The sequence below is a fragment of the Notamacropus eugenii genome, chromosome 1 (genome assembly GCF_028372415.1).
Source record: "Notamacropus eugenii isolate mMacEug1 chromosome 1, mMacEug1.pri_v2, whole genome shotgun sequence".
Taxonomy (NCBI): domain Eukaryota; kingdom Metazoa; phylum Chordata; class Mammalia; order Diprotodontia; family Macropodidae; genus Notamacropus; species Notamacropus eugenii.
The window spans coordinates 321732277-321756718 of NC_092872.1; the positions used below are offsets into that span (position 1 = coordinate 321732277).

At 36.2% G+C, this 24442-nt stretch overlaps 1 pseudogene; it reads right to left on the minus strand.

Annotated features, from left to right (window-relative positions):
* Positions 1-367: 367 nt before the first annotated feature.
* Positions 368-7656, minus strand: LOC140517392 (DNA polymerase epsilon subunit 3 pseudogene; annotated as a pseudogene).
* Between the last annotated feature and the right edge of the window lie 16786 nt (positions 7657-24442).

Here is a 24442-nt window from a genome sequence, read left to right on the forward strand (position 1 = left end):
TTTTTTGTTTTTTTTACGGTTTTCTCCATTCATTTTAATTCTTCTATGCCACATGCATTTAATAGGAATGCACGTGTCAGACTTATATAAGATTGCATGCCATCTCATGGAAGGAGTGGAGAGAGAGTGGAAAAAAATCTAAAATATATAGAAGTGATTATAGAACACTGCGATCAAAGAAAATAATTCAATTTAAAAAAGAGAAAAACTCTAGTTTGGGGATTATTCAAGAAGTATTCTCAGGTCCTTATATAGAAGCATTCTTAACAGTGGAGGAAAAGGGCCCAGAATTCTCTGTCAAATAGTTCAGTGGAGGTGCTGAACCCCAAGTTTCTTATCATCTGACTTGGCATTCTCTCTGTGAAGCTCATTTGTCAACTGCTTCTTCATCATTCTGCTCTTCTTCCATTCTTTCATCATTCTCATCATTATCACCTTCCCTGCTCTTGTCTTGCTCCTTAGAATCTGTTCTTTTGTCTTTATCCTTGTTTTTTTGCCCAGAAACTTCCTTCATACCTTTCTGTCCACATCTATTTGTGTCTATTGCTGCTTTCAAAGGGGAAATGCGCCACTGAAACTTCATCTCTTCCATTGCTGGTAGCACATCACCAGCATTTAAGGTCTTTCATTTTACTTTCATCACAAAGTTTTTTGCAAAGGACTTGGCGTACAGCACAAACATTCTGACAGCTGAAGAGATGGCAATCTGGGCCTCTTTGGAGATGTTGATGTCTTTGGGGAGCTCCTCCTTGATGAGCCTGGTGATGACGGTGTTGGGAAGGTTCAGGTCCTCCTACCGTTCCACTATGGCCACCTCACCCCTCGTCTCCCCCAGGAGAGCTGCAACTATGCCGTGCTGCGGGCGACCTCTGAGACAAGGTGGCAGTTGCCTCTCAGACCTACTCTGGCCACTCCCGCTACTTTTCTTACATAAACCTTAGCATCTTTCCTGTTAGATTACAAGTTCCCTAAGGTGCCATATTAGCATTACAATAAAGTTTTGTCAACTTGACTTAAAGATTACTTGATTCTGTGAATTCATTTTAAATGACCCTTTCCTGTACTTTGGCCCATGAGGGGTCTGTGAACCTCTCAAACAACATCATTTGTGACCTTGGAGGTGGGACCCAATAACCAGCACCCAAGCACCCCCTCAATACTGGTATTTTGGTTTTCTTTTTAAAATGAAGTTAAACACTGATTTATTGATTTAATTGTTTTTGTTGTTGTTATTGTTGTTTTAAGAAATCAGCAATTAATTTTATTAAGGAGTTCCATGGTTATCCTATTTTCAATTTTATTGTATTTTTTTTGAATTTAAGATTTCCAATTTAGGATTTAATTTGGGATTTTCATTTGTACTTCTCTAGTTTTTTTTTTTTTAATTTGCACGTGCAGTTCATGTATCTGTTCTTTTTCTGTTTTATTAATGAAACCACTTAGAGATATAAATTTCAGCTAAGTAATGTTTTGACTGTTTTCCATCAAACTGGTATGTCATCTCATTGCTGTAGTTCTCAGTAATGAAATTATTCATTGTTTCTACAATGTGTTCTTTGAACAACTCATCCTCTAAAATTAGATAATTTAGCTAAGTGATCTATTAATTAATCTATTTTCCATGGTAATTTATTGATTGTAATTTTTATTGCATGAGGATCTGAAAAGAATGCATTTAATAATTCTTTTCTGTATTCTTTATGAACTTTTTGTGCTGCAATAAGCAGTCAGATCTTGTGTAGGTACTATGCACTGCTCAGAAAAGGTATATTCCTTTCTACTTCCATTCAGTTATCTCCAGAGGTATTTCATATCTAACTTTTCTAAAATTCTATTCATTTTCTTAACTTCTTTCTGTGTATGTGTGTGTGTGCGTGTGTGTATGTGTGTGTGTGTGGTTTCATTTCTCTAGTTCGTGATGCAAAATTTGTGGTCATCCATGAGTATAGTTTTATTGCTTATATTCTCTATGACTTGTTTAAAGTGTTTATAAATTTGCCCGAATGTACTACTTATGTGTTATATATTAATATTATTTCATTATCTAAGATAACTTTTAGCAAGATATAGTTTCCTGATCCCTTTTAATTCCATTTTTTATTTGGTTTTCTCTGAGATCATGATTGTTATTCCTGCTGTTTTTACTTCAGCTGAAGCATGAGTTTCTCCTAAAGTCCCTCCAGTCTATGTGTGTGTGTGTGTTACAAGATATTGTAAAATTCAGGTAGTCCAATAATTCTTGTTATCTTTCTTCAATCTATTTTCCAGGTAGTTGGTTTACAGACAAAATATTTCACATTTTCTTCCATGTTTATCACTTTTTTGATTTTGTTGTATTGTTTATTCATGTCTCATTGAATGTCATAGACTATTGAGAGTTCCATGGATGGCAAGGAGGTCAATTGAATCAATATTTAAAGCTATTAGTTCAAGCTCTTCCTTGTTAGATCAAATACAAAAACTGATGCTTAAACGCTTTCGCCACATGATGAGAAGATGGTACTCATTGAAAAAGAACCAGATCTTGAAAAAAGATTGAAGGTAAATGGAATAGAAGATGGCAGAGGATGAGATGAACAGATGGTGTCATGTAAACTTGGAGAGACTTTGAAAGATAGGGAACAACAATACATAGTGGATAAAGTGCTTAGCCTGGAGTTAGGAAGACCTGAATTCAAATCTGGGCTCAGTCACTTACTACCTGTGTGATACTTGACTTAACCCCTGTTTACCTCACATGAGCTGGGATCTCCTCTAATAGGAGAGTCAAGGCAGTGATGCTAAACCTTAAGATATATGTATACATATATATATATATGCATATATATATCATATATATGTTTATGTGTGTGTACATACATATACACATATATTTGTTGTGGCTAGACAAAGAATCAAACAATGTGGTACAGCAACAATTGTCTGGCATAACAGCAACAGTGCAAATAAGCATTCATAGTAGGGCATCATGTCTGGGTCTGTTGCTGCTTGTCTGGACTTAGGGACATTCAGTTCTGTTAAATAGCAGAGTTCATCCAACGGGTGAACACAAAAGATTGTTGTTATGTCAGGCTTGAGACTCAACTTTCTTGATGTAAGGCCTTAGCTCTGGAAAACAGGATGTTTCCTAATAGTAAAAAAGAGAAGAGTAATAACAGAAGGGTATTCTTGGCAAAGATATTGGAGTATTTTGCTATTTCTTTGTCCAGCTCATTTTAGAGATGAGAAAACTGAGGCAAAGAGAGTAGTGCAGGTAAGAAGTGTTTAAAGTCAGTTTTGAACTCAGGAAAATTAGTCTTCCTGACTCCAGGGGAGGTTCTCCATCTACTTACTCGTGTAACCCTGGAAACTAGAAAAATTGAAATATCACTGGCATGGATTAGTAAACATTTCAATATCACCTAATACCAATATTAAAGAAATTATTTGGAATCATAGGCAAAGAAAGGATCCAGCAAACTCCTTTGAATCAAATGATACTTATACCTAAATCAGGAAGACTAAAAATAGAGACAGAAATTTATAGGGTAATTTCATTAATGAATAGTGATACAAAAATAATAAATAAAATACTAGAGAAAGATTACAGCAATGTATTATATATTATACATTATAATCAAATGGGATTTATAATAGGAATGCAGGGATATTTTAACATAAGTTAAACTAGTAATACAATAGATTACATGAATAATAAAATTTACAAAAAGTGTGATTATGCCAGTAGATTCAGACAAAAGCTTTCGCTGAAGAGTAGCTCAAATTTCCATTAAAATACGTGAAAGTATTGGTATTAAGGTTTTTTTCTTTAAATTAATAAAAAGCATCTACCTAAAACAAACAGCAAGCATCATTTGCAATGGGGATGAACTAGAAGCCTTCTCAGTAATATCATGTGTGAAACAAGGATGCCTACCATCACCAATATTATATTGGAAATCCCAGGAGTAAAAATTACAGAGGAAAAAATAGAAGGAACGAGAATAAGGAATCTCCTTTTGCAGACAATATGGTGATATAGTGGGAAAATCACAAAGATTTTCAACTAAAAAGTTAATTGAAACAATTATTTTAGCAAAGTAACAGGATAAATCCACATAAACCATCAGCATATCTACATATCATAAATAAAATCCTGCAACAAGAGGTTGCAAAACTTCAGAGAAAATATAGAGAAATCATAGGACAACAGACATACTTGTAAAATGTCTGATCATTACATACATACACACTTGCCACAGAGGGATGCATCAATTTCTGGTTTTAGCTGGGGGGCTCCTTAGTGGCTTCCCAGAGTCTTTCTGGACAAAGAAACACTTCCAGTCAGTAGCCCCAAATAAAACTTCAACCTCAAAGTATTTATACACTTTTTAGAGCAAGAGGCTGTAATCCTCTGATCAAGTGCCTCAAGAGAAAAAACAAAAGGTACTTGAGCTCTCCTACAAACAACTCCCTTAATCAAGCATCTCATAATGGACAGGGCCATCGGAGGGTGGGAGAGATGCCCCAAATTATATAATTCAATCAGAGGCAGTTTTAGTAAAACAAAAACAGCAAAAATCCTAATATGATTGTAGTTACAATACTAAAAAAAAAAAGTTTTGCACAAATAAAACTAATGTAGGAAGAAGGAAAATAGAAAAACAGGTGGGGGGGCATTTTTTAGAGACAGTTCCTCCAACAGAGTTCTCATATTTCAAATATATTTAAAGAATTTGGTCAACTCTATAATAATATGAGACATTCCCCAGTTGTTAAACGGTAAAAGGATATGAACAACCAATTTTCCAATGAAGAAATGTGGAAAATATATGGTCATATGAAAAAATGCTGCAGATCATGATTGATTACAGAGATGCCAATTAGAGAAAACTCAAGATATCATTTTAAACTTATCACACTGGCTAAAATGATTGAAGAAATTAACCAATATTGCTGGGGATGTGGAAAAATCAGGGTGGTAATTCACTGTTGGTGTAATTATGAACTGATCCAACCATTTTGGAGAGCAATTTGTGATTATGCTCAAAGAGTTATTAAACTGCCTTCTTACCATGAAAAACTATTACTTGTTCTATTTCCAAAGATGAGTAGGGAAAGAATGTTAAGAACCCATATGTTATAAAATTCTTATAGTAGCTCTCTTTGTGGTGGCAAAGAACTGAATATTGTAGGGATACTTGGTCAGTTGGAGACTGGCTGAACAAATTGTGGTAGGTAATAATGAAGGAAAACTACTGTGTAATAGGAAAAAAATAAACATGATGATCTTAGAAACACAAGAAAAGACTCACATGAAATAAAGAAGACTGAGAAAAGCATATCCAAGAAAATATTTATACAGTAACAGCAATACAATTTTAAGAATGACTTTGCGTAAATGTCATTTTTACTATTATAAATGTCCAAATTAGTTATAAAGAAAATAGGAATAAAGATGGTATGTGCAGCTAGAGAAAGAAATAAAAAAATAAAAAAAACAAAGAAAAATCAATCTGATACAGGTAATACATGAACAATCTTATTAAATAAATTTTCACACTAATCATGTTGAGAAAAAAGAATCAGAACAAAAGGGGAAAGTCATGAAAAAAAGAACCAGAAAACAAAATTGAAAATGGCATGTTTTGATCTGCATTCATATTGCATAATTCTTTCTCTAGGGGTGGATAGCATTTTCCACCATAAATATTTTGGAATTGTCTTAGATCATTGTATTACTTAGAAGAGCTATGTTCATCATAGTTGACCAGCCACCAATGTTGCTGTTACTCTATACAATGTTCTCATTCTTATCACTTCAGTCATTAACCAGTTCATGTAAATCTTTCCAGGTTCTTCTGAAATCTGTTTGCTCATCATTTCTTATAGCAAAATAATATTCCATTGCATTCATATGCCACAATTTGGTTCACCTATTCCTTAATGGACGTGCATTCCTAGTTTCTAATTGTTTGCTACCACAGAATGAGCCCCTATAAATATTTTTGGACAAATGGATTCCTTCCTCCTTTATATTATCTCTTTGGGACAAGGACCTAGTGGTGTTATACCTGAATTAAAGAGTATACACTGTTTTACAGTCCTTAAGGAATAGTTTCAAATTGCTCTCCAGAATGGTTGGATCAATTCACAACTCCACCAACATTGCATTAATGTTCCACTTTTCCCACATCTCCAACAGTTATAATTTTCCATTTCTGTCATGTTAGCCAGTCTGATAGGTATGAAGTGGTACCTTATTTGATTTATATCTAACAGTGATTTAGAGCATTTTTGCATAGAACTATAGATAACTTTAATTTCTTCATCTAGAAACTTCCTTTTTGTGTCCTTCAATTATTAATCAATTGGTATTGACTTGTATTCTGATAAATTTATTTCAGTTCTCTATATATTTTAGAAACCAGCCCTGTATCATTTCGAAAATATATAGAGAAGTGGATCAAATTTAGACGAAAAGAGCTCATTCTTCAACTGATAAAATGTCAAAGGATATAAACAAGCATTTTTCAGAGGAAGAAATTAGAAGTGTCTACAGTCATATAAAAATGTTCTAAATCACAATTGATTAGAGAGATACAAACCAAAACAACTCTAAGGTACCACATCACATGGCTCAGATTGGCTAACATGAAACCACAGGAGAATGATAAATGTGGGAAAAGTTGTGGGAAAGTTGGAAGACCAATTCATTGTTGGTGGAGTTGTGAGGTCATCCAACCATTCTGGAGATCAATTTGGAAATACATCCAAAAATTTGCAAAAATGTGCATTTGACCCAACAATGTCACTTCTAGAGCTGTATCCCAAAGAGATCATACCAAAGAGAAAAGGTCCCACCTGTACAAAAATATTTATAGCAGCTCTTTTTGTGATGGCCAAGAACTAGAAATTGTGGAATTGTCCATCAACTGAGGGATGCCTGAACAACTTGTGCTATGTGAACGGAATGGAATATTATAGTACTTTGAGAAATGATGAACAGATCTACTTCAGTAAAACATGGAAAAATTTATATAACTGATGTTCAGTAAAGTGAGCAGAACCAGGACAACATTATACACAGTAATCACAGTGTGTGATGACTGGCTTTGATAGAATTAGTCCTTCTCAGCAGAGCAAGGACCCAAAGCAATTACAAAAGACTCATGATGAAAAATGCCATCCCCATCCAGAGAAAGAACTATGGAATCTGAATGCACAGAGAGGTATAATATTTTATTTTTTAAATTTGTTTTGTTTTTTTCTTTCTCATGGTTCTTCATTCATTCTAATTCTTCTGTACAACATGACTAATGTGAACATATGTTTAAAAGGAAACTATATGTAGAGCCTATATCAGAATGCATACTGTCTTGGGAAGGGATGTGGGCAGGGAGAGGGAGAAAAGTTAAAAGGTGTGGAAGCAAATGTTGAAAACTAAAAATAAATTATCTTAAAAAAAGAACTGAAGCCTTCATCAGTTACTTCCTGTAAATATTGTGTCCCGGCAAGATTATTGGAAATAATCTTGGTTGCATTGGCTTTGTGCAAAAATATTTTAATGTTTCATAATGTTCTCCGTTTTTGTTTGGTCACAAGTTCTTCCATTCTTCACAGATCTCACAGGGAAATACATCCTCACTCTGCCAGTTTGCTTACGGTATCATCCATCATGCCGAAATTATGTACCCATTTCAAACTTATCTTCTTATATGGTTTGTGTGGTTCGTCTATGACTAGCAACTGCCACAATATTTTCCAGTTTTCCCAGTAATTTTGTTAAAGAGTGCGTTCTTATCCAAGAAGGTGAAGTCTTTGTGTTTATCAAACAGTAAATTACTATAGTCATGGATTACTGTCTAGTATACCTAGCCACTGATTCCACTCATCCCCCATTCTATTTCTTAGTCAGTACCAAATAGCTTTGATGACTGATGCATTATAGAAGTTTTAGATCTAGTACAAGGATCTCACACTCCTTGGGTTTTTGAAATTATTGACCTTCTGCTCTTCCAAAAGAATTTTGTGATTATTTATTCTCTCTCTATAAAGTATTTCTTTTGGTATTTTGATTGATATAGCTCTGAATAAGAAAATTAATTTAGGCAGAATAGTAATTTGTATTATTTTAATTTACCCTACCTATGAACAGTTGCTAAATTTCCAATTGTTTAGATCTGACCTGGTTTCTGTGAAAGTGTTTTGTAATAATGTTCAGAAAGTTCCTATATTTGCCTTGGCAGGTACACTCCCAAATATTTTATATTGTCAACAGGTGTTTTGTTATTTTTTTCATTTATTTACATTGTTCCACAATCACTACCATACAACCTAGAGATTTTCTTTCCCTCCCTCCCCTTCTCTCCCTGTCACCTCTCCCCTCCTTCCCCATGATGTCATGCAATTTTATATAGGTTCTACACATACATTTCTATTAAATACATTTTCACCATAATCATGTTATGTGGAAGAATTAAAAAGAAAGAAAGAAATCACATCACAAACCAAAAACGTAATACGAAAGAAAATGATCTGCTACATTGTATGATAGAATTCATAGTTCTTTCTCTGCATGTGGAAGGTATTTTGCCTTAAAAGATCATTGGAAATGTTTCAAGTCCTTGCATTGAAATGAAGTTCTAAGTCTATTGGAAAAAGTCCTCGCGCACTGTGGTTGTGCTTGTGCACAAAGTTCTCTTGATTTTGCTCTTTTCTGTCAGCATCAGATTACATACATCTTTCCAGGCCTCTCTGAAGCCTTCCTGTTCATCATTTCTTATAGTGCAATAGCATTCCATTACATTCATGTACCACAATTTATTCAGCCATTCCCCAATTGATGGGCATCCCCTTGATTTCCAGTTTTTGACCACCACATAGAGTGCTGCTATAAAATATTTTTTTTTTTTACATGTGGGTCCCTTTACCATTTTTATGAGCTCTTGGGGATACTATCCTAGAAGCGGTATTGCTAGATCAAAGCGTATGCACATTATTGTAGCCCTTTGGGCATAGTTCCAAATTGTTCTCCAGAAGGGTTGGATCAGCTCACAGCTCCACCAGCAATGAATTAGTGTTGAAACTCTCCCACATCTTCTCTAACATTTATCATCTTCGTGTTCTGTCATGTTAGCCAATATTATAGCTGTGATGTGGTATCCCAGAGTTGGTTTGATTTGCATCTCTCTAATCAATAGTGATTTAGAACATTTTTTTATGTGACTATAGCTATCTTTAATTTCTTCTTCTGAAAACTGCCTGTTCATATCCTTTGTCCGTTTATCAATTGAGAGATGACTTGTATTCTTGTAGATTTCACTGAGTTCTCTATGTATTTTAGAAATGAAGCCTTTATCACTGGCACTAGTGGCAAAACTTCTTTCCCAGTTTTCTGCTTCCCTCCTAATCTTGGTTGCATTGGATTTGGTTGTGCAAAAACTTTTCAGTTTAATGTAATCAAAATTATCCATTTTGCACCTCATAATGCTTTCTATCTCTTCTTTATTCTACAGGTGTTTTAAATGGAATTTTTCTGTTTATCTTGCTCTTTGGATTTCTTTATAATATATAAAAAAGCCAATGATTTATCCTGCAACTTGGCTGAAGTTGTTAGTTATTTGACTCTCTAAGCAGACCATCATATTCACAGCAAAGAGTTACAGTTTTGTTTACTTGTTGCCTATTCTAATTCCTTCAGTTTTTTGTTCTTTTCTTACTAAATTTAACATTTCTAGTACTATTGTGAATAGCAGTGGTGGTAATGGACATTCTTGTATCACCCCTACTTTTGTTGGGAAATCTTCTAGCTTATCTCTTTTACTTATTATGTTTGGTAATAGCATTATGACTTTAGATAGCTTGTACTTATCATTTTAAAGAAAACCTCATTTACTCTTACACTCTCTACAGTTTTTAATAGAAATGGGTGTTGTATTTTGTCAAAAGCTTTTTCTGTATCTATTGAGATAATCATAAGATTTCTGTTTGTTTTGTTGTGGATATGATCGATTATGGTGGTAGGTTTTCTTTTCTTTTATCAATTTTATTTTATTTATTTATTTATTTAATTTATTTATTTTAGTTTTCAGCATTTATTTCCACAAAATATTGAAATTTAAAAATTTCCCCCAATATATGCCTTCTCCCCACCTCAGAATAGTGTGTATGCTGATTACCCTTTCCTTGAAACTTCCCTACCTTCAATTACCCCCCCCCCCCCAATCCCCTTCTTTCTATTTTCCTGTAAGGGTAAGAGAGATAATCCATTGCCTGTATATCTCATTTCCTAGTCACATAGAAAAACAATGTTCAATATTTAACTTTGAAACTTTGAGTTCCACATTCTTTCACTTATCCCCTCCCCATTCACCCTCATTGATAAGAGAAGCAATTCAAAGTAGATTATATATTTGTAGTCCTGCAAAACACTTTCGTAGCAGTTATGTTGTGAAAGACTAACTACATGTCCCTCTATCCTATCCCGTCCTCTATTTACTCTATTCTCTCCTTTGATCTGTCCCTCTACCAAAATGTTTGTTTCCAATTACACCTTCCTCAAATCTTCTGTTCCTTCTGTTTTCCCCACTGTCTTATCCTCTTCTTCCCTGCTTTCCTATAGGGTAAGACAAACTTCCATGCACAATTGAGTATGCATGTTATACCTTCCTGAAGACACATCTGTTGAGAGCAAGGCTCACATATTACCTCTCACCTTTCCCGTCTTCCCCTCCATTGTAAAAACTCTTTTTTGCCTCTTTTATGTGAGACAATTTGCTATATTCTTCCTTTCCTTTTCTTTCTCCTGGTACATTATTCTCAGCCCTTAATGTTCTTTTTGACTTATCAACTTATCATATTCAGCTCACACTGTGCCTTCTCTGTCTCTCCCCCCACTCTACTTCTGTGTGTGTGCATATATAGATATCCCTTAGTGTAGAAGCTGCTAAATATTATGTTATTCTGATTATGTTTCCATACTACTTGAATTGTTTCTTTCTGGCTGCTTGTAATATTTTCTGCTTGACTTTCAAACTCTAGAATTTGGCTACAACATTCCTAGGAGTTTTCCTTTTGGAGTCTCGCTCATGAGATGATCAGTGGACTCTTTCATTTTCTATTTTACCCTCTGGCTCTAGAATATCAGGACAGTTTTCCTTGAGAATTTCTTGAAATATGCTCTCTGGGATTTTTTTTTTTAACATGGCTTTCAGGTAGTCCAATAATTTGAAAATTATCTCTCTTGGATTTATCATGATCCATTGTTTTTCCACTGATATACTTCACATTGTCTTTTTTTTTCATTTTTGTGGTTTCATTTTATAATTTCTTGATTTCTCATGAAGTCATTTGCTTCCATTTGCTCCATTCTAATTTTGAAGAAATTATTTTCTTTAGTGACCTTTTGGAACTCATTTTCTATTTGGCCAGTTCTGCTTTTTATGGAATTGTTCTCTTCATTGGCTTTTTGGAGTTCTTAAGTCATTTGGGTTAGTCTAATTTTAAAGGTGTTATTTTCTTCAGTAGTTTAAGAGGTTTTCTTTAGCAAGCTGTTGACTCTTTTTTCATGATCTTCTCGCATCACTCTCATTTCTCTTCTCAATTTTTCCTATACTTTTCTCACTTGACATTCAAAAGTCCTTTTTAAACTCTCCTGTGGCCTGACACCAACTTATATTTTTCTTACAGGCTTTGGATGCAAGAGCTTTGGCTTTCTTGTTTTCTTCTGTTTGGATGTTTTGATCTTCCTCATGATCAATGATGAAAGAAAATGCCTTTTCATAGAGACAATAAGAATCTGTAGTCTGTTTACTACTGTTTGTTAATTTCCCAGCAGTTTTCTTGACATTAGAGCTCCTTTTTTTAAGTAGAGAGCTCTAGAAGCAGCCTCTTCTTTAGCAGTGGCTGCTGCCACCTTGTGGTTGGAGTCAGGAGTGGGGCTGAGGCTGGGCTAGAACTGTGATTGGGGTGGACCATGGTCTCCCCTCTGACAGGTGAGAAACACTTCCCATTGGCCTTCGAAGCTGTCTTTGTAGTTTGTGAGTTGAGAAATCTAGAAATCACAGCAACTATCTGTGATTCCATCACCTAGGGCCTGATTCAGCTCTGTCAATGCCAGGGCAGTCAATGGCAAAGTGAGTTCCATTGCCAGTCTGGTACAATAGACCCTTTCTGTTGATCTTCCAGTTGGTCTTTGGTAAGAAATTTGCTATAATCTTTCACTTTGTGCCTTCTGCTACTCTAGAATTGTGTAGAGTCATTTTTTACAGATTTTTTGAGGAGTTTGGGGGGAGGGCTCTAGCAGGTCCCTCCTTCTAATCCATCAACTGTGCTCCCCTCTCCCCCCAGCTTTTATAATATTGAAATAGCTCTGAATTCCTGGCAGAAATCCCACTTGAACATAGTGCATTCTACCTGTCATAAAATACTGTGACCTGTTTGCTAATATTTTATATAAAATTTATGCATCAATATCCATTAAGGAAATTAGTCTATAATTTTCATTCTCTCTTTTCACTCTTCCTGGTTTAGACATCATATTTGTGATGGGAAAAGAAATTGGTCAAACTCCATTTTCACATATTTTTGCAAATAGTTTGTATAGTATTGGAATTAATTTTTCTTTTTATAGGTGGTAGAATTCACTTGCAAATACATCTAGTCCTGGAAATTTTTTTCTTAAGGAGTTCATTGATGGATATTTCAATTTCTTTTTCTCTAAAATGTGGTTAAGTAATTTATTTTTTTATTAATCTCGGTAATTTATATTTTTGTAAATATTCATCAATTTCACTTTGTCAGATTTATTGGCATATGGTTGAGCAAAATAGCTCCTAAAATTGCCTTAATATTCCCTTCACAGGTGGTGGATTCAATCTTTTCATTGCTAGTACTGGTAATGTTCTTTTTAAAAAATCAGATTAATATGTTTATCTACATCATTGTTTTTTCATGGAACCAGACTTAGAGTTTTATTTGTTCAATAGTTTTCTTACTTTAAATTTTTATTACTCTCTCCTTTAATTTTCAGGTTTTCCAGTTTTATGTTTAATTGGGAAATTGTTCTTTTTCTAGTTTTTTTTAATATATGTATGAAATTCATTGATCTCCTTTTTTTATTTTATTTATGTCAACACCGAGAGATATAATATTTCCCCTAAGCACTGCTTTAGTTGGGTCCCAAAAATTTTAGTATGTTATCGAATTATTGTCATTCTCTTTGATGAAATTATTAGTTATTGATAGTCTCTATGATCTTTTGTTTGAACCACATGTTCTTTGGGTTTAGATTGCAACATTTCCAATTAATTTTTACTGTATCTTTCCATGGCCCTTTATTGCATATGATTTTTATTGCATCATAATCTGAAAAAAGAAGGAATTTCATAATTATGCCTTTCTTTATGTGATTGAGAGTTTTTATACCCTAATAAATAGTCAATTTTTGTGTAGGTGCCTTGTACCACTGAGTTATATTTCTTTCTATCCCATTCAATTTTCTTCAAAGGTTTATCATATCTAACCCTTCCAATATTCTATTCACCTCTTCATCTTTCATGTTTATTTTATGCTTAAATTTGTCTCTTTCTGAGAAGGGATGGTTGAAGTCCCCCACAAGTATAATTTTATTGTCTATTTCCTTTTGTAACTCACTTTCTTTTTCTTCCAACAACTTGGATGCTATACCACTTGGTGCATATATTACTTCATTGCCTATGGTATCTATTTTCTTTTAGCAAGATGTGATTTCCTTCTTTATCTCTTTTAATTAGATCTACTTTTTCTCTTGCTTTGTTATCTGAGATTAGGGTTGGTATTCCTGCTTTTTTTTTTCTTTAGCATGTATTCTGCTTCTGGCTTTTACCTTTATTTTTTGTGTATCTCTATGCTTCAAATGTGTTTCTTGTTAACAGCATGTTGTAAAATGATGATTTTTAATCTACTCTACCATCTACTTCTGTTTTATGAGTGAATTCACTACATTCACAGTTATAATTACTACCTGTGCATTTCCCTCCTTGTATTTCTCCCCTCCTTACTCGTTTTGTCCTCTCTCTCTCCTTTCACCCGGTCCTTCCTCACCAGTGTTTTGTTTCTAACCACCTCCCTCAACCTTCCCTCCCTTTTTTCAGTCCTCCCTCTGTTTTTTTTTTTTCCATTTACCCTCCGGTTTCTGCCCTACCTTCTTTCCTCTGTTCTATCCACATCTCCTTTTTTTCCCCCTTTCCCCTCCTACTTCCTTATGGGGTAGGTTAAATTTCTATTCCCAATTGAGTATATATGTTATTTCCTCTTTGTGGCAAATCTGATGAGAGTAAGGTTAACACAAGGCTCCCCCTTTTACACCTTCTACTGTAGTAGATCCTTTGAGAATCTTCATGTGATGCAATTTATTCAATTCTCCCTCACCCTTTCCACTTCTCCCTATAAAATCTACTTTTTTCATCCCTTAATTTTTTTATATCATCACATTATAATCTACTTATACTTACACCCTAGGTCTTGGTGTATACCTTCTAACTGGCTTAATAAAAATACAGTTTTCACAAATTACAAGTATCATTTTCCCATACAGAGATATAAACAGTTTAACGTTATTGAATAACAATTTTTTTCTTTACTGCTACATTTTTGTGCTTCTCTTGAGTCTTTTATTTGAAGATAGAGTTTCATTAAAATTATATTTTAGACTCAGACACCAGAACACAATAATAGAATAAAGTAAAACGAAACAGATAAACTTACATACTGGATTTCAGATACAAAATAAAAAAAAAAAACAAAACAAGAATGTCATGTGCATAACCAAACAAGAGAGATTCAAAATATTTAACAGTAAATTTTAATTTCAAAAGAGCCTTGAAAGAAATGCTACTTATTGTGCTGAAAGTTGTCTACCTTTTCTTTGCTTCCTTGTGAGTTTTCTTTTGTTCTCTGCTGTTCACTTTTTAGTTTATTCTTTTTTGCCCCTCCACCCTCCAGCAGGCTACAATTAAGTGCAGATACACACACACACACACACACACACACACATACACACACACACATACATACATACATATATATATGTTCCCTAACAAATTCTATTCCTGATCTTTGCTTTTATGTTTGTGCATAAATCTTTTTTTCTATTTATCTTAACTTCTCTACTTTACTTTTACCAGTGACCTTGGTCTCCTGTTATTTAGCATACTCCCTCCAAAGGTCTCTTTCCTATTTTTCCATTCCCCCAAATCTAAACATCTTTTTTTTTTCATTCCATATGCATTTGGTAAATGTTTATTTTATCCTGTACACTCTGCTAGGTACTGGGTATATAGAGATAAAAGACAAAAACACCTGGTATGAAGACATTTCCATTCTATTTGGAGGAAACAATATACAAACACGGAAGTAAATATCAAATACACGCATTACCCATATAATCAATTTTTGTCCCAACACCCACTCTTCACAAATAAGTTTCAGGTCCTGAACCAAAGCTACATCTCTCCACATTGTTCTAGTCTAACCAATACCTAAGGAGTCAGGAGTGATTTTCTTTCTTTTTTAATGTTTATTTACTTATTTTTAGTTTTCAACATTTATTTCCACAAAATTTTGAGTTGCAAATTTTCTCCCAGTCTCTGTCCTCTTCCCAAGACAAAACACCATACATTCTGATTATCCTTTCCCCCAATTTACCCTCCCTTCCATCACACCCTTCCCTTCCCTTATCCTCATCTTCTCTATTTTCTTGTAGGGCAAGATAGATTTCGCTAACACATTACCAATATTTCTTACTTCCCAGCTACATGAAAAAAGAATTCTCAACATTCGTTCCTAAAACATTGAAGTTCAGCTTCTCTCCCTTTCTCTCTCCCCACACCCACTGAGAAGGTAAGCAATTCAATATAGGTTATATTTGTGTAGTTTTGCAAAAGACTTCCATAATGCTCTTATTGTGCAAGACCAATTATATTTCCCTCCATCCTATCCTGCTCCCCCTTTATTCTATTTTCTCTTTTGACTTTGTCCATCTCCAAAAGTGTATACTTCTAATTACTCCATCATCCCATTTGCCCTCCCTTTTATCATCCCCACCCGACTTATTGAGTGTGCATGTCATTCCCTCCTTAATCCAAATGTGATGAGAATAAGCATCACTTTTCCCTTCTCACCTTCCTGCTTTCCCCTCCATTGAAAAAGCATTGTCTTGCCTCTTTTATGAGAGATAATGTTCCTCATTGAATTTCTCCCTTTATCCTCCCAATATAGTCCTCTCTCACCCCTTAATTTTATTTTTACGTATCATACCTTACTATTCAACTCACCTTGTACTATCCCCCTCCTCTCTGTCTCTCTTTCTCTTTCTGTGTGTGTATAAACCCTCCAACTACCCAGATAATGAGAAAATTCTCGAGTTACAAGTATTATCTTTCCATGTAGTAATGCAAACATTTCAACTTTAGTAAGTCCCTTATGATTTCTGTTTCCTGTTTACCTTTCCATGCTTCTCTTGATTCTTGTGCTTGAAAGTTCAATGTTCTTTTCAGCTCTGGTCTTTTCATCAAGCATGCTTGAAGATTCTCTATTTCATTCAGTGATCATTTTTTCCCCTGAAATATTATACTCAGTTTTTCTTGGTAGGTGATTCGTGGTTTTAATCCCATTTCCTTTGACTTCTGGAATATCTTCTTAAAAGTCCTTTGATCCCTTAATGTAGAAGGTGTTAGGTCTCATGTTATACTGATTGTATTTCCACAGTACTCGAATTATTTCTCTCTAGCTGCTTGCAATATTTTCTTCTTGACCTGGGAATTCTGGAATTTGGCTCCAATATTCCTAGGAGTTTCTATTTTCAGATCTCTTTCAGGAGGTATCTGTGAATTCTTTCAATATTTATCTTTCCCTCTACTTATTAGAATATCAAGACAGTTGTCCTTGATAATTTCATGAAAGATGACATCTAGGGTCTTTGTTTGGTCTTAGCTTTCAGGCAGTCACATAATTTTTAAATTCCCTCTTAGATCTATTTTCTAGACCAGTTTTTTTCCCCTGATGAGATATTTCACTTTGTATTCTACTCTTTCATTCTTTTGGCTTTGTTTCATAATTTCTTGGTGTCTCAAAAAGTCATTAGCTTCCATCTGCTCCATTCTCATTTTTAAAGAACTATTTTCTTCAGTGAGCTTTTGAACCTCCTTTTCCATTTGGCTAATTCTACTTTCTAAAGTATTCTTCTCCTCATTGGCTTTTTCTACCTCTTTTGCTAATTGAGTTAGCCTATTTTTAAAGGTATTATTTTCTTCAGTATTTTTTTGTGGACTCCTTTAGCAAGCTGTTAACTCACTTTTCATGATTTTCTTCCATAGTTTTCATTTCTCTTCCCAATTTTACTTCCACCTCTCTTACCTGATTTTCAAAATCCTTTTTAAGTTTTTCCACGGCCTGAGATCATCGCATTTTTGTTTTTGAGGTTTGGGATGCAGAAGCCTTGACTTTTAGGTCTTCCTCTGATAGTATGCATTGTTTGTCCTTATCTGAAAGGATGGAAGAAAACACCTGTTCACCAAGAAAGTAGCCTTCTATAATCTGATTTTTTCCCCTTTTGGGGGCATTTTCCCAGCCAGTTATTTGACTTCTGAGTTCTTTCTTGAGAGTAGAATATGCTATGGAGACCTGTAAGTTCTCAGTTCCTCCAAGGTGGCACAGTCAAGTGAGAGGAATTTACTCCTCTCCTGGCCTGCACTCTGGTCTGGGAGCAACCACAAGAACTCTTTTTTGCCCAAGATTTATAAGTAGAATTTGCTTTCCATAACCTACACCAGCTCCACCAGGCCAGCCAGAGCTCTTCCTCACCCCAGGAGTTCCACTCAGTGCTGAGATCTAGGTCAGCTGCATGAATCTCCTAGGGGCTTTAGGCTTAGGGCTCCTAAAATGGACTCTGTGCTGCAACAACTGCTACTGCTCTGGTGCTTCCAGGGCCAGAAGGTTTTCCCTTCTCATGCAAGTGAAAGTGCTTTCTCACTGACATTTGAAGTTGTTTTTGGCATTTTGGGGTTGAGGAATCTGATAACTGCAGCTGCTGCCTGGAATTCCACGTGCCATGGGGCCTGCTCCACTCCTGTTGCTTCCTTGCTGTGGCCAATTCTCAGATGGGCTCTGCTCTATGCTCATTGTGACAGATCTTTCCTTTTGGCCCTTCAGGCTGTCTTGGGTTTGAAATCTCTTTCACTCTGTCATTTTGTGGCTTCTCCTGATCTATAATTTGTTTGGACTTATTTTTTACAGGTATTTTATGGGCCATGTGGGGATCGGGGGGGGAGCTTCTACAGGTCTGTTCTTCTACTACACCATCATGGCTTTGCCACCAAATACATTTCTATACCCCGCTTCAACTTATTGCCTCACTTTCCCGTCTACACTTTCCTCCCTTTTCCTCTTTTTCCTACCTATGCCCTTACTATTTTAATCATTTTGAACTTAGGAGACTTTTATACTACTCTAGATGTACATGCATTGTTCCCTTTTGAACCCATTCCTACAGAAAGTAGGTTAATAAATCTACTAGCCTTCCCCTCTTATCTAATTTCTCTGTATTGATTCTTTCACCTCATTTGTATTAAATAATTACTTTTTTTTAAAGTGTTCTTAAGTGTTTTGCTCTCTAAAGTCATATCATACTCAGGTTTACACCAGTTTTTTGAATGAACTACTCAATAACAAAAGGACAAACTTAGAAATACATTGTATATTTAAATATATAAAAATAAAAGTATGTCCTTATTGATTCCCTTGTAATCAGTCTTTGGTATGTATGCTGTGTTTCTCTTGGTTCTTATTTGTCCAATCTTCTATAAAGTTCAGGTTGGTTTTTTAAAAAGGCTTGCAGATCTGACTGTTCATCAAATTTCAAGCTTATATTTCAATTTTCTGGGTATGACATTTTTGGCCAGAGTCCCATTTTTGGTGCTCTTTCATATATGGTGTTCTAAGATTTTATTTTTTTCTTGTCTCTATTGCTGGGTCTTGTGTGATTCTAGTTCTGACACTATCATATTTAAATTATTTTTTTCTTAATGCTTTTAATATTTTATTCTTGAGCTGAGAGTTTTGAAATTTGACTATAATATTCCTGTGAACTTTCGTCCTAATATCTCCTTCAAGTATTGATCAATGAATTTTTTTATTTTTATTTTCTTGTCTTGTTCTAATGTTTCAGGACAAATTTCTTTAACTATTTTTGCATAATTTGTATTGTTTTTTTCGTTGATCATTACTTTCAGATATTCCAATTATTCTTATGTTTTCTTTTCCTGATGTGTTCTCTAGTTATTTCTTATAAGATGCTTTAATTTCTGTTTTATTGTTTCATTCTTCAAATTTTGTTTAATTATTTCTTGATCTCTTATTAACTTTTCTGGCTTTGCCTTGCACAATTCAAATTTTTAAGGTGTCATTTTCTTTCTTAAGATTCTGGATCTCCAGATAGAACCAAGAGGGCAGAGTAGAAGGATGGGCTTGCTCTAGCTTGACCCCCCCATAGCCCATAAAATACCTGCAAAAAACTGACTCCAAACAAATTCTAGAGCAGCAGAAACTGCAAGACAAAAAAGTGATAAAGATTGGCTAACATGGCAAAACAGGAAAATGATAAATGTTGTAGAAGATGTGAAAGGGTTAGATCACTAATCCAGTGTTGGTGGAGCTGTGAACTTATCCAGTCATTGTGGAGAGCAATTTGGAGCTATCTCCAATCGACTACAAAAGAGTGCATACCCTTTGACCCAGCAATATGGCTTCTGGGGCTCCATTCCAAAGATATCATAGAAACAGGAAAGGGTCCCAAATACAGAAAAATATTTATAGCAGCTTTCTTTGTGGTGGCCAAAAGCTGGAAATCAAGGGTGTGCCCATTAGTTACAGAATGGCTGAACAAGTTATGGTATATGAATGGAATGGAATACTGTTCTGTTATGAGAAAAGATGAATGGGAAGACTTCAGAGAAGCCTGGAAAGACTTATGTGAACTGATACTGAATGAAAGGAGTAGAACAAGGCGAACTTTGTACACAGTAGCAACCACAGTGTGAGAGGAATTTCTTCTGGTAGACTTAGTACTTCATTGAAATACATGGATTTAAGAAATGTCCAATGGACTCTTCAGTCAAAACACCTTCCAGGGGGGTGGAGCCAAGATGGCAGAGTACAAAGACACTCATATGCTAGCTCTCCCCCCACAGCCCATAAAATACCTGTAAAGAAAGACTCTCAACAAATTCTAGAGCAGCAGAAGTGGAGAACAACAGAGTGGAGGAGATTTCTAGCCCAGGGTGACCTGAAAGGGTGACAGGAAACATCTGTCATAGCAAACGCAGATCAGAGCCCAGCCCAGCCTTGGCCACGCAGCTGCGGCTTTGGGAGGAGGACGTGGGCAGGCCTTGGGAGTGGAAAGTCCAGTCACAGTAACAGCAGTTCACAGATTCATCAACCCACAGGCACCACAGGTGAGTGACAGGGTTTTCTCAGCTGCCTGAGAAGGTAGAAGGACTTTCCCATAGCTCCAGTCTCAAGCAGTGGACACAGAGGCCACAGCAGGCAGGCAGCAGCAGTTCCCACAGCAGCCCACATCCATTGTTGGATCATGAAAGCCCTGGGGGCACTGAAAAGCTGATTCCTACCTCAGCCTTGTGTAGAGGCCCTGCAGCAGCTGATCTTACCCTGAGTGGCGGCCTTACTACCCCAGCTTATCTGAATCTCAGCCCCCAGTGCTGGCTTGGTGAAACTGGAGGGAAAGTGGTTGTGAAGAAGAAAAGCTGCTAACATTCTGGGCACAAAAATCTCTTCCTGCTCCCAGACCAGTGTACACACTTGATTGTGCCACCTTGAAGGTACTGAGATCTTACAGATCCCCAGAGTATACTTTACTCCTGACAAAGGACCCAAAAGTCAATTAACTGGTTAGGAAAATGCCCCCCCCCCAATGCCCAAAAAATGGAAAAAAATAAGAGTATAGAAGGTTGCTTTCTTGGTGAACAGATATCTTCTCCCATCCTTTCAGATGAGGAAGAACAATGCTTACCATCACGAAAAGACATAAAAATCAAGACCTCTCTATCCCAAACATCCAAAATAAATATTTAGTGGTCTCAGACCACGGAAGAACTCAAAAAGATTTTGAAAATCAAGTAAGAGAGGTGGAGGAAAAACTGGGAAGAGAAATGAGAGAGATGAAAAAAAATTATGTAAAGCAGGTCAACACATTGCTAAAGGAGATCCAAAAAATTGCTGAAGAAAATAACATCTTTAAAAATAAGCCAACTCAATTGGTAAAAGAGGTTCAAAAATCCAGTGAGGAGCAGAATGCTTTAAAAAGCAGAATTAGCCAAATGGAAAAGGAGGGTCAAAAGCTCACTGAAGAAAATCGTTCTTTAAAAATTAGAATGGAATAGATGGAGGCTAATGATTTTATGAGAAACCAAGAAATCACAAAACAAAATCAAAAGAATGAATAAGTGGAAGATAATGTGAAATATCTCATTGGAAAAACAACTGACCTGGGAAATAGATACAGGAGAGACAATTTAAAAATTATGGGACTACCTGAAAGTCTTGATCAAAAAAAGAGCCCAGATATTATCTTTCATGAAATTATCGAGGACAACTGCCCTGACATTCTAGAACCAGGGGGCAAAATAAATATTGAAAGAATCCACTGATCACTTCCTGAAAGAGATCCAAGAAAAGAAACTCCAAGGAACATTGTGGCCAAATTCCTGAGTTCCCTGGTCAAGAAGAAAATATTGCAAGCACCTAGAAAGAAACAATTGAAGTATTGTGGAAATACAATCAGGATAGCACAAGATCTAGCAGCTTCTACATTAAGGGATTGAAAGCATGGAATATGGATATTCCAGAAGTCAAAGGAACTAGGACTAAAACCAAGAATCACTTGCCTAACAAAACTGAGTATAATACTTCAGGGGAAAAGTGGTCTATCAATGAAACAGAGGACTTTCAAGCATTCTTGATGAAAAGACCAGAGCTGAAAGGAAACTTTGACTTTCAAACACAAGAATCAAGAGAAATGAGGGAGGAGCCAAGAGGGCAGAGTAGAAAGACACACAAATGCTAGCTTCTAACCAACAGCCCATAAAATACCTGTAAAGAAGAACTCCCAACAAATTCTGGAGCAGCAGAAGCCACAGAACAACGGAGTGAAGGAGACTTCTGTTCCAGAGAGACCTGAAAAATTGACACCAAAGTCTGTCGTGCACCAGACCTGGAGCAGAGCCCAGCCATGCCTTGGCGCATGGCACTGAGGAGAGCATATACAAGCAGGCTTCAGGGATGGAATCACCAGCAACCTCGCAGGTCCCTCCACCCACAGGCCCCAAAGGTCAGTGAGAGGGACTTTTTGGCTGGCCAAGAGGGAAGTGGGGTGTCCCCATAACTCAGCCCCCCTTGGGAGGCAGCAGCAGAGGCAGCAGCAGACAGGGGCTCTGAAAGCAGGGAGGAGCTTGGATCCATTGTTGAAGGTCTCCACATAAACCCCCTGAGGGAACTGAGCCCTGAATGGCGTCCTTGCCCCCCCTCCCCAGCATCTCAATTTAATCTTACACTGAACAGCAGGCCCGCCCCCACCAAAAGCCCTGAGGCTGGGAAGCAGCATTTGCATCTCAGCCCCCAAGTGCTAGCTGGGCGGAACTGGAGGCGAGGTGGGTGTGGAGAGGAGACTCAGAAGTCAAGTAACTGGCTGGGAAAATGCCCAGAAAAGGGGGAAAAATAAGACAATGGAAGGTTACTTTCTTGGGGAACAGGTGTCTCCCCCCATCCCTTTAGATGAGGAAGAACAAGGCATACTGTCAGAGGAAGTCAAGGGCCCTCCCTCCTAAGGGGATTTAAACTTGGCTCAGGCAATAGAAGACCTTAAAAATCAAGTTAGCAGCTTACTAGAGGAGAACCAAAAAAACGCTGAGGAAAATAGCAGCTTTAAAAAGAGGCTAACTCAATTGGAAAAAGAGGTCCAAAAAGCCAAAGAGGAGAAGGAGGTTTTAAAAAGCAAAGTTAGCCAAATGGAGGAGAAGGTTCAAAAGCTCACTGAACAAAATAATTCATTGAAAGAGAGAATTGAGTCCAGGGAAAAGAATGACTATGAGTTAAACCAAGAAGTTAGCAAACAAAACCAAAAATTTAACAAAAATAAAAGATGATGTGAAAGAACTCATTGGAAAAACAGCTGACCTGGAAAATAGATCCAGGAGAAATAATTTAAAAATTATTGGACTACCTGACAGCCATGATCAAAAAAAGAGCCTAGACACTATCTTCCACGAAATTATCAAGGAAAACTGCCCTGATGTTATAGAATCAGAGGGCAAAATGAATATTTGAAAAAATTCATTGGTCACCCCTTGAAAGAAACCCAAACAGAGCAGCTCCTAGGAATATTGTGAACAAATTTCAGAGTTCTCAGATCAAGGAGAAAATACTGCAAGCAGCTAGAAAGAAACAATTTGAGTACTGTGGAAATACAAACAGGATAGCACAGGATGTAGCAGCTTCAATATTAAATGAATGAAGGGCTTGGAGTAGGATATTTCAGAAGTCAAATGAACTGGGAATGAAGCCAAGAATCACCTACTGAGCATATCTGAATTAACACTTCAAGAGACAAAATGGACATTCAGTGACAGAGACAAATTTGAAGATTTCATGTTGAGAAAAAGACCAGATCTGTATTTAAAAATGTGACTTCCCAAGACAAGAATCAAGAGAAGCATGAAAAGGTAAACAGGGGGAAAAAAAGAAAAATCTGAAAAGACTCTCTAAAGCTGCACTGTTTACACTACTACATGGAAAGAAAATATTTTTAACTCTTGAATCTTTTCTCAGTATTTGGGTAGTTGGACAGATTGTACACACATACTCACACACATACACATAGATAGATAGAGAGTATAGGGTATGTTATATCAGAAGATATATCCACACACACACACACACACACACACACACACACACACGCAATAAAATAAAAATTAAGGGGTGAAGGAGGAAAATTCCGAGAAGAGAAAGGGAGTAACAAAATGGGGCAGGCTATAACTCATAAAAGATAAAAGAAAAATCTTATTAAATAGAGGCGATAAGGGAGAAGGGAAGGGGGGTGGAATAAAGCTACTCTCCCCACATGTGGCTGAAGGAAGGAATAACATGCTCACTAAATTTGATATGAAAATTTATATCACACCACAAGAAAGCAGGAGAGGAGGCAACAAGTGGAACGAAGGGAATGTTAGAAGGGAGGGCAAATGGGAGAAGGGAGTCACTAGAAATAAACACTTTCAAGAAGGAACAAGGTCAATTGAAAGGGGGGAAAATAAGGGGAATAGGGTAGGTCAGAGGGCAATTTAATTAGTATTACATGACATGATTACTACGGAAGTCTTTTGCAAAACAACACATGCTTATTCTGTAT